Here is a 14,611-nt window from a genome sequence, read left to right as displayed (position 1 = left end):
CCACTTCCTTATAGTAAACACACAAACATTAACATGTTTACACAAGTTTCTGGTTTGTATAAAGTAATGAATTTTAAAGCAATACATGATACCATGGGGTTATTTTAATTATCTTCATACACTTTGCAACTTAAGACTGTGGGGACACTGTTAAGGCATACTAAAAGAAACTGTGTGCCTGTGCAGTAAGGGTGACACAGGACACTACTCAGATGTACCCTTTCCCCACTATAAATAAATGCCCATATTCAAAGTTATATTTAAATTTTAGTGAATTTACAGTTTAGTTCATTTGTAATTTGGCCGTTTCATATTGTTGTTACTTAATACAAGGTTGGCTGTGAAAGTTCACAAGGTTTACCAACCTGTTACACATCTGCAGTACAATGAAATAAAGGAAGATAAGCCACCCGCAAAACTCAGAGCCACACTTTTTTGGCTACCGCGTCTCAACTAATCTGCAGTGAGGACAGCCCTGTTCTAAAACAAATATAATGGCAGTATAGTGTTCAGACCCAGTCCAACTAAAACACACCTCCCAGCACACACTCAAGATGGAAAGTCACTGACAAGATGTTTGCAGCTTAAATCCACTCTCTGTTACACTGTAAGCACAAGCATTTGCAATTGACCACAACACAGACAAAGCAGTCGAGCTAATCTAAGGTACTGCCTGTGTTTTGACTTCCAATCACTGACCTTTACTAGTCTGAGTTCTGGGAGAAAGGCAATCAGATTCAGCCTTTTTTCTTTTAAATACAACAGTGCAGTTACGAAAGTAAGGGAGGGCTGCACAAGAAGTACGCGTTATGCACTAATAGTAGGACAGCCGAAACCAAATGTGAGATTGGCCTGTGTCAACTGACCTCAACAACAGAGGGCTAACCTAAGGTTTAAAAAACAGGGAACAGGTGAACTTTAAACACACCAAGAAAAATGATCATTACAAACTGAGCTAGGGTAAGAAATTAAAATTACCCAACTTGCAGCACATTAAGAGAAACAGACACTGTTCATTCTTTCCAGTTTACCACTACCAGACGCCAGTTAATTATCAACTATTAAACTGATTAAGTGTTAAGTGTACATTCAATTGTAATCACAACTGAAAGTTTTAGTTTTTATAAGAGAAACGGCCTGAAATTAGTATAGAAGGATTATTTTTGTTACATCTCTGTAGAGTGTAACAAACTGTGCGAGTTTAATTCTAAAAAAGCGGCATTATGACAAAGACATGTCAACTAATGCAATTACACACAATTAAAACCTTGCAACTTTGTTGCCAATGTTGGCAACAACTAACATGGTACACTGGCAGCTACTATTAGATGCTGTTTTTCTTTCCAAATTACATTTTTAAATTGCACATCCCAAACTGCTGTTAACAATTAAACATTCTCGCAATGTTCCCCCTCATTTGAAATGATTAACTAAAAATTTGTGACTCGTTTCATTCTTGTCTAAAGACAACTTCAGTTTGTTGTTGAAGGCTCAGAGAAAGCTTGAAACAACACACTGCACTGTAGTATTTCAGACTGAAAAGTAACTGATAAACAATTTTTTCATTTTTTTTTTTTAAATGCATGAGTAATGAGCTGAGTTTCCTATTTGACAACACATCAATATCTGTAGTTTTACCCTAAAGCAAAAACCTACAAATCAGCTGATAATAAGCAGGGAGACAATCAGCTGTCTACACAACGAGCCATGTCCTCAGTGTTAACAAAAGTAGAAAACTAGTGCTACTTCATCGCTAGTTTTAATTGCTTATTTCTGTTCATTATATGTAGAATGCACTTTTATTTGCTTTGCAGTGAAGAGTAAAGAGCTGAGTATTTTCTTATTGACAGTATGGAGCATTTAAGTGATTTAGCCAAGAAATGTACCAAACCATGGCAGGTTTATACTGAACCGTGCTTTCTAGGTATCATTACTCCTTCATAAATTTGTAATGAATATAACCTTACAAATGAAGAAAACAACAGCTGATAATTAATCAAAAAATAAAGCTTATAACTTATAAAGAGGGCATGGAGCTGGACAATTTCCAATTAAATCCAGAGTTAAAACTCAGAATTTTCGCTTTTCTTCAATTTTAAAGACCGTTTACAACAATACTCAGCTGTAATTGAAAGCCTGTACATCCAAACAAGAAAAATGGAAAATTTTCAAGCCCAGCCAGATTCTCTGACTTCATTAAAAGAGCTGCTGCGATGTCAGTTACATGTGATCTTACTAACAGGCTTGTACGCTGCCTTCAAATAGCCAATTTACCATGTGAGGAAATCTGAGGTGGTCTGTAACGAGCCTCTTGCTGTAATTTGGCGGCAAGATGTGTAGTTGATGAGAGCAGTCCTCCTTAAATACACTTGTCCAAACTTAATCTTATTTAATAAAAATTAAATTGGGCTTAATCAAGTGCAGCCACGCTGCTATAAAAAGAAACAAAGTTATTAAGCTATAGTTTATTGCCCCCAATTGCTCACTACCAATGTCCTTGAATGCTGTGCAGTAAGCTAATGTCCTATCGGTAGGGCTGCAACGATTTGTCGTTGTAATCGATGATGTCGACGCTGAGTTATATCCTTAAGTCACATAAATGCGTTTTTGTAACCGCAATACACTACAGGAAGCTATGGGGTCAGTAACGCCTGTATCGTCTGTCAAGACCGCACGCAATACCAATGAAGAAGAACAAAGGACGGAAGAAAATGGAAACAAGATATATATTTTTTTTTCTTTTTAAAAATGTGAAAGCATTTGACAGAAAACTAATTTAAAGCAGACTGTGCAACGTGGACATTTCCTTCCACGACAGCAGTGCTGCAGCACATGAGCATTTTAAAACGTCATCACCCTGGAGCTGTGACGTTTCAGAATGAATAGTTAAATTAGTTTATGTTAATGTTTGTACAGTAGTGTTTATGTTAGCTTACCTGTCAGAAACTTGTCCGAATGATGTTTGCTAAGCGAACACCATTTCAATTTTGTTAGCTAGTAGTAAGCCATTAAACAGGAGTGGCTACAAATGGCTGAAGTCATGAGAGAGAGCATCGTTAGCATGTCCACTGTAATTGTAAACTCATGAACTTTCAAAGCTTTTTTTAGTTTCCCCATTTGTACATTAGCTTTTGCTTAAACATTACTAGCACTTTCATTTTTGCTATTTTTATTTATTTAATTTTTATTCTGACGGTCCTATTAAGTGATGTTAAAATACTTTTGACTATTTTCAAATTCACGTGTTTCCTGGGTCATTAATTTTATTGCCTGTGGGACCAGACAACAGGGTGATATTCACAGTTGGGCAGACTTGAGCAGGTGAGGTACTGGAACCTGGAACAGGAGGTTTGCCCACAGAAAGTGGTGATAACAGTTACTGAAATAATCATTGACTAATCAAAGAAAAATTTGGCAGATTAGTTGACTATCCAAAATAATCTTTTCTTGCAGCTCTCGCTACAGGTGATACTTAAAGCACAGTTTGTTTTTCATGGCATCAACACAGGCGCCCTGTGAAAAAGCAGCTGAAAGCAGCTGCTGGTCCCCATTCGTGTGCGATTTGAAAACGTTGATCATATTCCTATAAGCACTTTTTGGCATGCATATGCCACGTCAGTTTGCCAAGGGTTGGTCTAAATGCTAGCACCAGCAGCGTTCTTCATGAATAGAATTATGCGATGCTTCTACCAAGCGGTTATGTCAGCTTACTATGACACAGGCTACATACCACCTTTGGTTTTCTAGATCAAAACAGTGCAGAAATGTGCTGCTTTTCACAGCTGTAATCCATCACAACTTTCCACCTAGCAGAAATGCAGCTCCAATAGGAGGCTGCTGCAGAGCATCTTAAAGCCAGCAAATGATGCAACAAAAATAATCCTTCTATTCCAAAAAAGAATATTTAGTTTAACGAGCATTTCTGGTTCTGACAAGCAAAGGCAGCAATGTTTACATGTCTAGCTGACTAGTGCACATTTCTAATATGAAATTAGGTAATATGGGGACAACAGTTATAACTCAAGTCTTAAAGTCATAAAAACTTTGCTATTGCATCAAGGATTCAATCCCCCAACAACATTTGGACTCAATGTGCAAACTTACTTTACTACACACAGAACAACTACAGACAGAAGCTGCATTACTTCTACTTTCTGAGTGAGAGGGAACACACACACACGCACGAACGCACACGCACACACACACACACACGCACACACACACCAAGCTGAAGTCATGATGGCTGTGTTGTCATGGAGATTTGTCACTTCCTAAATCCTGCCATCTATCTTAATGCTGGTTTCTTCTTCATACTTCTTTTCTTTTATTACCCGTTGTGCTCTCTTCCTTCCCGTAATTCTTTTCTTCAACCCAAGATCAAAGCACATAAAAAGTGTACGTGACAAAGAGAGTTAATTGTCCTTAGATGGCAATATTTTGTGTATCATAACTGTCAGAAAAAATCCATCTGAACAGAGCACACTGTTATTATCTAATCACCATAGTCAGGGTTTTCCTGGCTCAGAATGGGGCTTTGGTACTAAAGGCAACCAGCCTCCAATCAATCCTGGTTGTGTTATTTGACAGAAATCTATGCATTTCCTTGTTATTTGTGAATACTACAAAATAGATTAAACAAATTCTACATGATAAAACGCAAGGAGCTGTGGGCCATCTTAGACAAGGATTAATAAGGCTTCGTTATCAGCATTATGCATGACTTACAGGGCAAAAATAAACTGCTGTACAAGTGTAAGAGTTACATTTTACACTCATCCTCGTCAACCAAGCCTTCTGAACATCTGGCATTCGGTGAACTGGACCTTTATACACTTGGACTCATGTGAACAGGAATTTTATCAGACAGCTTCTTTGTTGCAAAATCAGGGCTTTAGCGGTGAAGTGGGTTAGAATAATAGCCTAGAAATTAGTCTTAGTGGGCGGCATGAAAAGAAAAGGAATATACAAAAGAACGGCTTTTGTTAAATGTTGCAAAAACAGTTCAGAAAGTTGGAGATCGGTAAATAGATTTAACGTTAGCTGCAGACAATTCTCATTCTAAACAGACTGACTTCCCTGCTGCTGTGGAGACATCGCTAATGGAAATAAAAGTTAATTCAAGTGGTCAATCGCTCAGATACTGGAGGGCATGCGTTTGTCTCTTACACACTCACACACACAAGGGTTGGCTACTCTGTAATAAACTACTGCTAAAGCCCCTGGGAGAGTCTGGGATTTAACAGAGTGCTTTCTGCTCAGCTTTCAGACCATGGACAGTATAAACATTTCATTTCTTAATATTAGTCTGAGAGAATCCGTATGCTTTATGCCTGAATGAGCAGCCTGGCCGTGTTTTTGTAACAGTCAATGACTGGAACGTTTACGTAAAACTTTCAAAGCAGCAGTATTACCTCATGCACACACAATACCCCGACAGCATGCATCTCTGGTGTCCACTTCTAATTTACAGTAAGATTGAAATATTAATCTACAATGAATTTTTGCTGTTCAAACTCCAGAAGAGGGATCTGTATCTCTGAGCCCATCAGCCAGCACCGAGCTCACACAGACTCACAAATCACTGATATGATATGTCTCAATGAAGTCACGAGGAAAAGAAGCAGGCCATGTCTGAATGGGAGACTTTTGCAGAATGTTGATGTTACATATCGAGTGTCTGAAAAATGCCTCACTTAAGAGCAGATATGAAAATGCACCGTTCATTTGATTAAAATAAATAAATAATGGACAGTAGAGCTGGGCGATATGAGATTTTTTCATATCACGATATGTTTTTTTCATTTCAGGCGATAACGATATCTATCACGATATAAGCCAAATAACTATATTTGTAAGATTTAAATATGCCGTTGCTCACAAGTAAAATGTGAAATAATCAGCAGCTTGTTTTTATTTAAATATTTATTTCCCATAATAAGTTCAACAGGGTAGATGTACTTAAGGAACATGAGACTTTTTCAGATAGATAAAGGCAAATATTGCAAACTACACAAAAGGCAGCCGCTAAAGCGTTTAAGTTTCAAAATAGAACAAACAAAACAGACTAAATTGTCAATTCCACTTAGAAACAAAATATTAATTCTAAAAATAAATCTTAGTTTGTTTTACAGAAGAACAGACAAAACTGACTAACTTTTGTCAATATCAAATAAACTGAGAACTAAAAGGAAATTCTCAATCTCTCCTTGTTGTATAGCTGAGCTTTTCAAACAGTTTTAACAGTTACTTTAGTCTGACAAAAGCCGAATGACGAATTAGCGCTTCCAGTCAGAGACTGAGGCTACGTCCACACGTACACGGGTATTTTTGAAAACTGAGATTTTCCGTTTTCGTTTTAAAAAATAATCCCGTCCACACATAAAGGCAGAAATGAAGGAAAACGCTGCTATGAACATGCCAAAGCAGCAGGTGGCGCTAGACTCCTAACCGTGCCGAAATGCTGGCCAATCAGAAGTCTAGAAGCCTCGGTGGGAAAAAGTAAACAAAGCTGGGGCATAGAAGCAGAACCGAGTCGTGTGTGTGGAGGGACAGTAACTGTGTGTATATGTAAGCATTTAAACACTGCAGAGAGTAGAATTAACAGTAACAGTATTGTAGAAATTCATTTCACCGAAACAATAACGTGGCGCACAGTGTGACGCATGCACCAGTTTATTGTATTTCCAGACTTGCTTTCGGCACAATTTACAGTGCACGCTACTCTGTTTTTTGTCAGACTTGAAATAGCCGAAATACCTTCACACTACGGAACTTCTTTGGCTCTTCCGTTCGACAATCTCTCCGGCATTGGAACCATCATCTGTTTTCTCTTCGGTCACGCTCGGTTGATTTTTCTAGTCGGCACACTCATTTCCTCCATTACCCGCTGGCTGCTTCCCAAACAAACACACGTGCGGCTTGGCACTTGTGCTATACGGTAACAAGTCACGCGACGTGACGCTGCGGCTGTGATTGGTTCGGCTCCGCGCTACTTAATTTGGATTGGCTGACCTTTTTTTTTTTTTTTTTTTTTGAGGACAAGAGCGGCGAGGTCTATCGCGATAGCTTAATTTCTCTATCGAGTAAAAGTTATATCGCGATACATATCGTTATCGTTCTATCGCCCAGCTCTAATGGACAGTTTTTAAAATACAGTTAGACGCCAACACAAAGGAGAAATAATTTTGATAGCAAGTGCCAAGAAATGTGCCAATGCATATCAGCTTGCACCTTCCTTCGGGTGTAGGGAACAATGACGTGATTAAGCAACATTTCAGCTGAAGCAGTAATTCATAAATCCAGGTGTAGCTCCATCTCAATTTGAATTCAGGACAAAAAGCGATTGTAATATTAGTACACTGGTTAATGTTGCTTCTTTGTCATGCCTTCTAAAATCCTGCAGGCTAACATGTTATGTACAGTACAGCTACTATATAGCCATACTAGCCAAACAAACTTGACACCCCGCATGAGGCCAAGTAAATCTTTGAGAGGCCTTAACTTTAACAAGGTGGTGTCACGCTCGATCTCAGTTTGCTGTCAATGTAGTGTTGTGTGTGTTCTCTTACACTGAAACTCCCTAGATAAGTGAATGTGTGTGTACATGTCAAATCAGTTCAGAGTTTGTGTTTGCACTACTGCTGTCACAGTTGGGACACACTGCATAACACTTCCTTGTGTGCCCTCCTCCTGCTGCTATGTAACACTGGGTGTGAGCAGTGTGTGCGAGCCACCAGAGTAAACAGGTCTGTGTAGCTCTCACAGGGTGGAAAAGCTGAAGGTTACATGCGTGTTACATGCAGATGAAGCACCACGACCGGCCACCTCGCTTTGAACAAAGATGCTCTCTGACAACCCTGTAACACATTTACTTGCCCATTCTCAAAGCTCCACTGCAATACTTAGGTCACACAAATAAGTAACAACTGATACAAATGCACAATGTGGCAAAAGTCGACGAAATTTGTCGTGTGGGAATTTATTTTTCAAACAATCAGTCTCACAAACAGTCATTTGAACTTGCGGATCCAAACTAACAAATTAAACCAAAAACATAACCAATGCAGGCTGTAGACAGAGCAGCAAACTCACTCATCATGCAAAGTAAAATTACTGTCGATTGAGTTTGCTTTGATGATGGTGCATAACGGGTTTTTGATTGAAAGTAAAGGCCTAAAAATGTTCTTAATATAGCATACACTTAGAGAGATTGATTTTTTTTGTAGGTTACTAAAATCCATTTGTAGATCGCCTGGCTTCTGTGCTGGTCAGTACTCCATGATGCGGAGCGTACTGATTTCCATCTGTTTTTGGAAACACTGGATCAGAACCTCATACATGCCAACTCCAAAAACTTTGAACTATCCCCAACTGAGGGAGCCCAGTGACAGTTAAAGTTATTTACATTTTTATAGATCTCCAGGTTTTCTGAAAGACTTTCAAAGTTTTTCTTTGGATACTGGCTGCTGTTTAACTCACTTTCAGTCCTGTCCTTGTACTTGAATGATTTCTGGCCGCAGCACCCAGCCCTAAGCAGAGATGACGTCTCTCTAAGCCTATAACATAGCCTGAGCAGGTGCCTGACGCCGTTCCCAGCATTTAAACCTGTGCGGGCTGCAACAACACAGTCAAAATTCTAGGGAAGTGTCCATCAGGTTATGACACAGGTTACACTGTAAGGTTTTGGATGGGTTTGTGGTAACAATGTACCTGTAGTGTTTAATCCACACAAATGTTATAGTGATGAGTGCAGTATGAAGTTAAATATTAAGCTGGGCAACTAAAACCACTTTCAAAGACAGTTAAGTAGGCAAATCAAGTTCTGGCACTGCCCGTCTCAGCCTTGGGAAATATGTTTTGGATACTGAGCTGCACCACAACAGCATGAATGTAGTCAAGAGAGCAAAAACAATAGCACTTCGGATGCATGTTTGAAAGCCCTCGTTTTAAACTGAAACTAAGATGTTTGTTTTTTAAAGGTCAAACTACATAAATAGCTTTACTTCAGGAAACAATTATGAAGAAGTTAATACTCAAAAATGTGACAATTTAATGATGTTCTCAAGTTTTTAACTTTTCCTTGACACAAAAACCAGGCACACTGGATTACAGGAAGAAATCCAAGTATTCACAGCAAACTGATATCAAGCGACTGAATTACATTGAAGTGGTGAAAGAAACCCACACCTTCACCTAAATGACGTCAGGCTCTTCAAATCGCACATCTACAGTTGGCCGCCACACCTACCACTCTGCTCAACTGGTAGGGCCTGTTTTACCCTGTTCCCTCAAGACACAAAACACACACACACACACACACACACACACACACACACACACACACACACACACAGACTGAGCACTGAATTTCAGTGCATGTCGGTCAGATCCCTCGGTAGCACCTGCACCCGGACCTTCAGGTATAAATGCACTTGCAGTTGACTAACTGAACGTACCCAGTTGTAAGAGGAAAATGAGAGACTGCTTGTGCTCGTGTGTGTGTGTGTGTGTGTGTGTGTGTGTGTGTGTGTGTGTATAGGCAGGAGCAAATCCGAGTGTGAGGAAGTAAACGCTTGTGTGTGTAAGGCAGGTTCTCTGTTGCTAAGGCCCTGGCCAGCTTTGTCTCTCTGTTCATCTGCCTAGTGATGGCTCTAATAAGGAGCGGGAGAGACATGGTTTATGGTTTCCTGGGCATTACAGCAACTTGTGTGTGCATACATGTGTCCTATAGCTCCTTTACACGATGACTCATCCAAAAAGAGCATGAATGTAGAGATGAAAAAAAAAAGAAAAGAAAGGTGAACACAGATCAAGTAAACACACTCACACGTTCAGTGCTCCTTTCTTATCTATATTACATTTCCAGCTCCCCAGCTTGGTGGGACATTCTTGCCTTCTTTCATACGCCTGAGGTATCGAGTGAAAAGCATCAAACTGTGCTCAGCTCTACTCCTATTTCCTTCATGTTTTCTGTTGTGACGCTCAACAGGATTTTGAATCTGCAAGCATCACTGTTTCAGTTCTCGTGGCGTTTACAAAGGTCAAGCTAAAATAGAAACTACTGCTGATGAACTGTAACAGTTCAAGTTATATTAACCATTTTATAAATCAATAAACTGATTTAGATCAATGAACTACCATGCACTTCATTCAATGACTTTGTTTTTTGGTACACAAGTTACATTTTCCACTCACTAACTAGAAGTAACCTGGTGTCTGCCAGTGACCAATGTCAGGGTAAACTGCAACCCTGACCAACCTAAGCCTGGAGAGTTCCACATCGACTTTGTAGGTATATTGCTGGGAACCCCGAGTTCATGTTGATTATGGTTTCCACAGGTAAAAGGATCAAACTATCCATAAGATTTGGGGGGGTTGTTTACAAAACCTGAGCTACATTCGCATCTTTTCATCAGGATACTTTTAAACAGTTTTTAAGTAGTTAAAAAAGTATCCTGCTTGGAATAGTTAGTAACTATTAAAAACAGTCAAAAGTAACTATCTAATACAGTTTAACCCTCAGTTGTCAAGCTAATATCCATCCACTCAAGTTCACCAATTACCATAGGCTCAAGGCACTGCTGTCAAGACTGAAAGCAATGGCAGACGTGGTCGACGACCTTCAATCATTCACTAATTCGGTGAACTCCAATCAGTCTGATGCAAAATGACGTTGCACCAGTCTCAATCACACTAAGCGTCAGAAGGATGCTCAATGATTAACCCAGCACTGAAACACACTTGACAAAGGAGGTATGACGGGAGAAATGACGGTTCATAAAAAGGCTTACGAACTGCACTTGTCATTAATAGCCGTTTAAGATAAAGCATATGAACATGCCTTAAGTTTGAAATTTTCCATAGTCCTGTGTACACGACAAGAAAAGAAACCGATATACCGATGATGATATTCTGTACTGTAAAAATATCTGTCTGCCCCAGAGCAATATAGATATTTGTTTGCTTATCTTGTTGTTTATTCCTTTGTTTTTGCTTGAAAAAAACAAAACAATTTTAAATTCTTTCAGGAGCTAAAGTGGAAAAAGCCAGTGCAAAAGTGGAGTTACACAACAAATAAACAGACAACTAGATCACTATGTTCCATCCCATTGTGCGTGCCCACCACCTCATATCAACCACAGTGAGCTACACAAAACATGTTTATGTCTGATCCGAAGGTGAGGAAATTCTCCCCACACATTTTATAATGATTTTAATAGGAGTGTGTGAGGATGTAACATCTGTATGTACTGTTATGTACATCTGGCTGGAGGTGGGCAAGTGCTTTATCTCCTATTGTGTTTTATTTCCTTGTTCCTTGTTGCAAGTCCTTTGGGAATAAAGACTTGTGTAAATAAACCTCATGAAAACTCAAAACCTCTAACGCCACTTCCAAATCTAGTTCAGTTAGTTTTACATTTTCTCCCAATGACCCAATAAGGAAATGTCTCAACTTTGACAAATTAATGGCTTGGCTCTATAATGTGCGGAAGATCCGGCATAGTGTGCAACCATCCAAACAAAAAAGGATGAACTGACAGACCTGAAGAGCCATACCAGTATTTCTAGCTATATTAGTGGGTCAGAAGACGTGGCTTAATGAATAGAGGGAGAGCACTGTAAAACAGGAAATCAGACAGTTCAGTGATCATGTCTAGGGAAGTGGACAAACTGTGCAAACTTGTTAACAAGATGACCTGTGCCAAAACCTATTTCAAACTGCACTCATGTAATATTTTAACACCAGGTAGTTTAAACACAAAAATACAACCTAACACGTAGTAAACATGCATTTATCCTGTTATTTAACACTGAAATGTTGTTACACTCATGTGGACCACAAATAAGTTCCTCAAACTAACAGCAGGCCTGAACCCTTGCACAACGTGAGAACGTGTCCGATCAAAGCCACTCAACATATCTGCCATTTCACACCGTCAGAAAGATGTCATAAGTCACTTCTCTGTATTTGACAGCTCTCTAATTATATGTGCGCAGCAACTGTTCATGATGACTGAATGGAAAACTGTGTTGGTCAGTAACTTTACTTCACAATCCCCCCAGACCTGTAGAACCATTAACTCACAGATTAGCTGGCAGTCATGTGTAAAGAAGGAAAAAAAGAAAAGCTTGCAAACTCTGAAGCCAAGTAAAGCAGCTCCCAATTAGGGTTCCTCAAAATATTAAAACAAACCACTGCAATCAAGCCGTCTTTAGCAGATACAAGCGGATCATAACCTGCTCGTGGGTTGAAAGGATCAGAACCTAGACTTAAATCTCTGACGGGCACAGAGAGACTCGTCAACACTTAGCCTGTCCTCATGCCCGGTGCCATTTTGTCCCGTATCTTGAGACCTGACACCAAAGGCTTTCTATACATGGCCTTTAAAGACAGACTGGACTTGTGTGGGAGTATTCATCCATGGCCTTTTGCCTACAAACCTAGTTAAGAATTTGCCATGACCCCAAACTTTTCTCTTTTTTTACCCCTCAAATCCAACCCTAAATCCTCACTGGATGCTGTGGGACGAGAATGGACGCATTCAGAACAACAGCAGGATTATTTCAAACCGACATAAGGTTAAGGCCGCACAAACAGCGTCCGACAACAAGTTCAGTTTGAGGGGTTATTAATCGCCAAGGTACCGCAGTTAGGTTTTACACTCTTATGAGCCTGACAAGATATCACAGGAGCACTTATCTCCCTTCCTGCTTTGTGTGTCCTGTGCTACAAACTAAACACTGCTCCATATTCTGCCTTCAAGTATTTGCCCATCAGAATGGGCAATGTTTGATTGTCCATTCTAGATCTGGCTAAAGTGGAGCCAGGTCTGACATTTTAATCAACCGCTTCTCTTTCGGCAAGGTCCTGAGCAGAAGCTGTCACACTGAACACAGTGAGGAAGCTTCTGCTCATGACTTTATACGTGTCTCTCTTACAGCAACATGTCCAAAAGCGCCCAGCTTTCACTATGACGTCAACTTTTAAGATCCCACTGGAGATGGAAATGCCCTGTCTGTTTGTACTGTGTGCGAAAGGCAGCTACAGTGGATGACTCTACTGCCTTACTGCTGACCTTTGTTCCCATAAGGGTGTAGCTGTGTACGCATGTCTCATTCTCACTGTGTCTACTTATTTGCCTACATATGAATATAAGCGTATGTCCACTTTTCTTTACACCCTGATGCTGTTTTTAAACAACAACTCAGAAAACAGGTGAAAAAGTCTAAAAGTTTTTGTTTGGGTGAAATCTGACTGATCATGTGGACTCATTAGGAAGCTGGTAGGTTAAAGACAGTTTGTCTGATCAGACATTTGCATTCTTGCACATATGTCCATCAGGTAATAAATAGAAGTTGTTTCCAGCTGCACTGCATGTGTAAGGAAAAAAAAAGTGGTTTAACAGAAGTGGCGACAGGCAGCGGTACACGTGCGTTGTATCTACTGGTAAACTTATGTCAGCATTTTGCTTTTATGGGAAGTAAAGACAGAAAAAAATATCTTTGAACCCTTCAGTGTTTACTACCAAGACACACTCCTATTGGCTAATAAAATAAGTTCTGTATTTTGGTAGGGCCATGCATCAGCAGTTCACACTTAAGTTTGGGGTTTTCGTCGTTTCTGTTTAGCTTGACAGAGTGCACTGTAGCACTCCCCTTATTGTGTTTCTTTTGTGTTACATAGCCACGCATCTAATTTTTCACAAAGGTTTCATTAAAAATACTTTGCACGTCGGAAACAATAGTTCTAGTTAAGTTCCCACGCTCGTCAAAACTGCTGATCAGCTGCTAAAAGCAAATCCTCACCACAGATGCATTCGTAGGACAGCACCGCAAAGTGGGTTTAGCTTCAAACGCTTGCTGACATCATCCAGTGGCTACACTGTCAATACCTAGACAATTTTCCTTCCCCATCAAACATTCAGAGATTTTAATGAGGAGGCAAATACCACGTGATGCTGAACATGGACTGCCCGAGTCACACTCTTCACTAGAAGCTATAATAGCTTTCATGTGAGCAAATGCGGCTTTCTCATAATGGAAAGATAAAACTGTCTGCAAGATTAAGACAGATGCTGCAGATATGGAAGCTTATTTCCAGCGATCTAGTATGGATTTGGAGCACATACCTCAAAGAACTACTAATCAAATGTATAGACAAAAAAGGGTTCTTGAAGCGGGAAACCATATCTGCACAGCCTCTGCAACTGATGAATCTCAATTTTTATTGGGATTTTTTGGAGCTCTTTCACATATGGATGGGGGTTAGCAGGCTTTTACTAGGTCAGAAGATGCGTATTGTTTGCACAGCCTGAGTGCCTTCAGTCACCCCCTATAGCCCTACTTGCAATCCAAGTTTTACTTTTTTCCCCTTGAACAATGATCTACAAGGGTTTATTGTTAATAAACTGAGGATATATCCAAGCGCAAACCTCCTTGCAAGTTCCCATTTGAAATACAAATTCTCATTTCCATTTAAATGCCACTTCTTCTGTCTGATAGCTTTGTGACACATTTAAGGTTGTCAAATAAAGAGTGCAACAAGCAACTTTCTTCCAGAAGGACAGGTAAGTTGCAAATTAGCATAAATAAATAAAAAAGAAATCTACAT

At 39.7% G+C, this 14,611-nt stretch overlaps 1 protein-coding gene across 7 annotated transcripts in view; it reads right to left on the bottom strand.

The window, feature by feature from the left end:
- Positions 1-14,611, bottom strand: part of mark2b (MAP/microtubule affinity-regulating kinase 2b) — a 54,254-nt gene that overhangs the window by 37,943 nt on the left and 1,700 nt on the right. The gene's annotated exons all lie outside the window — the stretch shown is intronic.

Source organism: Rhamphochromis sp. 'chilingali', assembly GCF_963969265.1.
Source record: "Rhamphochromis sp. 'chilingali' genome assembly, chromosome: 1".
Classification (NCBI taxonomy): Eukaryota; Metazoa; Chordata; class Actinopteri; order Cichliformes; family Cichlidae; genus Rhamphochromis; species Rhamphochromis sp. 'chilingali'.
Note: the sequence above shows the minus strand (reverse complement) of the source record. Positions and strands in the feature narration are given on the sequence as shown.